Source organism: Rutidosis leptorrhynchoides, chromosome 10, assembly GCF_046630445.1.
Source record: "Rutidosis leptorrhynchoides isolate AG116_Rl617_1_P2 chromosome 10, CSIRO_AGI_Rlap_v1, whole genome shotgun sequence".
NCBI lineage: Eukaryota > Viridiplantae > Streptophyta > Magnoliopsida > Asterales > Asteraceae > Rutidosis > Rutidosis leptorrhynchoides.
In genome coordinates, this window is record NC_092342.1 from 33,770,395 (window position 1) to 33,772,906 (window position 2,512).

Here is a 2,512-nt window from a genome sequence, read left to right on the forward strand (position 1 = left end):
AAGATGGGGTTGATATAGCAAGGAATTACATGTGCATTGCGATGTATATATATTGACGATTATGGAATTAAACATAAGGTGTGATAATGGCCTACTTCAATTATACCTACTAATTCTTAATGTGAAGTCATGCAAATAGTTTGGTAGTATTCATTTGTGGTTGAAAAACAAAGTATTTAAATAAACTTAAAAAAATGTGAACAATGTTTATAATGAAAACAATAAGGGTGTGCTTTCTAAATTTGTAAAAGAAGATATTATTAGACTCTAAAATGCTCTCAAACTCAAATGACTCTTTTTTCAAGTTAACACAAATCCCGTTGTCCGGTTAATCCATCATCACCCCTTCACCTACAAACTCATACACCTGGTACCCTGTCGGATTTCTTTCCCCTACATTCCTTTCCCAGCTTGTGGGACGATTTGTCACCACTTGGTAACCCAAGACCCATTCATGGTCTTCCGGTGAACAGGGCATCTCCGACTGCCGGAGATGGTTTTGGTGATGCAAGCGACGGATTTAACTCAGGTTTAGACCATTCTCTCAATCCACCGACGATTATGCTGCTAATCTTGTCGTTTCCTCTTTATATGGATGAAGAGTGTTCGGTAGGCCTATATATGTAGGATGGCCTCGACGTCGGGGGGGGGGGGGGGGGGGGGGGGGGGGGGGGGGGGGTTGAATTTTCGGTAAATAAATACAATTCACGCACCAAGTTAAGGTGTAAATTCACATCGAATGGATCAATCAACGATTGATTAAAACTGTCGGTTTTGCTCGTGGACTCCATGCCAATTCAAGATGAGAAGGTATGAATTTCTTTATTAAGTATAATTCCCTTATTAATGATGTTGACCCATATGGGTATGTTTGTGTATGCGATGATTTGGATGGTTTTAACAGAATTCTTGCATTTCAATGTGACGACTTCTTCTTGTTATCCTATTTCGGAGACTACTTCAAAATATTTCCGGTTTCCTTGGATCGACTGCCGGCAACTAGCGTTTCGGCAGAGAATGCTAAATTTGTCGCCGGTTTATTTGGCGAGGTTATAGCCGTTGCGAAATCACCGATTAATCTTGGTAATATTGGGTTGTTGTTTGCGTTTATTAATTCATTATGTGTTAATCTTGGTAAATTAATTTCATTTTGATTATAGGGGAAGAAAAAGCAACGAGCTTCCGTTTTATTTGAATGATTACCCTATCTAATTAGATGCTAAAAAAATATTATTGTCCAATGCGGGGAGGCTTTCTCCCAAGAATGTATTCTTGATTTTTTGTAATAAATCCTAGATATTAGGATTCTCCATTTCATATGGAGATGCATGTGTATAAGAAATAATGTATTGATAAAAAAAAAAAATCAATCTTTTTGTCTTGGTCTGAATCCCAATTCAACACTAAACAAGTCCGAACTAATTGAATACTTGTGTCCCAAATTCAAGAATTAGGTCGTAGTAAATGATATAATTGACAACTCGAAGTTGTAGATTATCACTTTCCTGCAAGAGATCCGGCGGAAAAGTTTTCCTAAATTTATACCATTCGTTTTTTTATATGGGACTACGGGTTTTACTAAAACAAAGTATATTTTTTTCATACCTGGAAAGCTTCATTCGGTGGATACTATAACGACCCTCACTTTTCCATTCTATATTTTTCCAATATTAAATGCCCAAACAATATAATTAAAACTTAATGATTAAACTTTAATCAACAATTTTTAAGAGTTAAGAGTTAGAAAACATATTAATTAACTTTGTGCAATAATTGGCAAGTTAATAAAAGATGAAAATAATAAACTGTTAGTCGACACTCACTGCTAATTAAAATTTATGCATTTATGTAATATTATAACTAATAACCTATAAGTATTAAATAAAAAGTGACATTTATATAAATAATAAAACAATTGGGAACTAAATATATACAAGTCATGAATTAGTAAAAAGAAAATAATAGTTATCATGTAGTAAATGTAAAAATAATAATAATAATAATAATAATAATAATAATAATAATAATAATAATAATAATAATAATAATAATAATAATAATAATAATAATAATGAGACTAAAGAATCTTAAACAATTACATCATTATGTTGACTAAAAAAATAATATATATATATATATATATATATATATATATATATATATATATATATATATATATATATATATATATATATATATATATATAAACTAGTACCACCTATTGTTGACTAAAAATTATAAAATAAAATTAAATCATTTATTAGAACATTCTTATGTTGACTAACACTCTAATACTTCCACTATATAAATACCCCTAGACTCCTAGTTTCTCATTCACAAATCACACCAAAATCCTCTCTCAAAAACAATCTCTCCCTCTCCCTCTCTTGTGGTATTCGGATCTTCAAGCTTGTTCTTCGTGTTCATCAAGATTTTCAAGCGTGTTCTTCATTATTTGGGTTATTTGATCTTCATCACCAAGTTTTCTTCTTGTTTCTTGTTAATCTTCATC

At 31.6% G+C, this 2,512-nt stretch overlaps 1 long non-coding RNA gene across 1 annotated transcript; it reads left to right on the top strand.

The window, feature by feature from the left end:
- The first annotated feature begins 680 nt into the window (after window positions 1–680).
- Window positions 681–1,247, top strand: LOC139871857 (uncharacterized). Its single transcript, XR_011766781.1, has 3 exons — window positions 681–810; window positions 905–1,083; window positions 1,161–1,247. It is a non-coding gene; the product is annotated as an uncharacterized lncRNA (long non-coding RNA).
- Window positions 1,248–2,512: the final 1,265 nt, after the last annotated feature.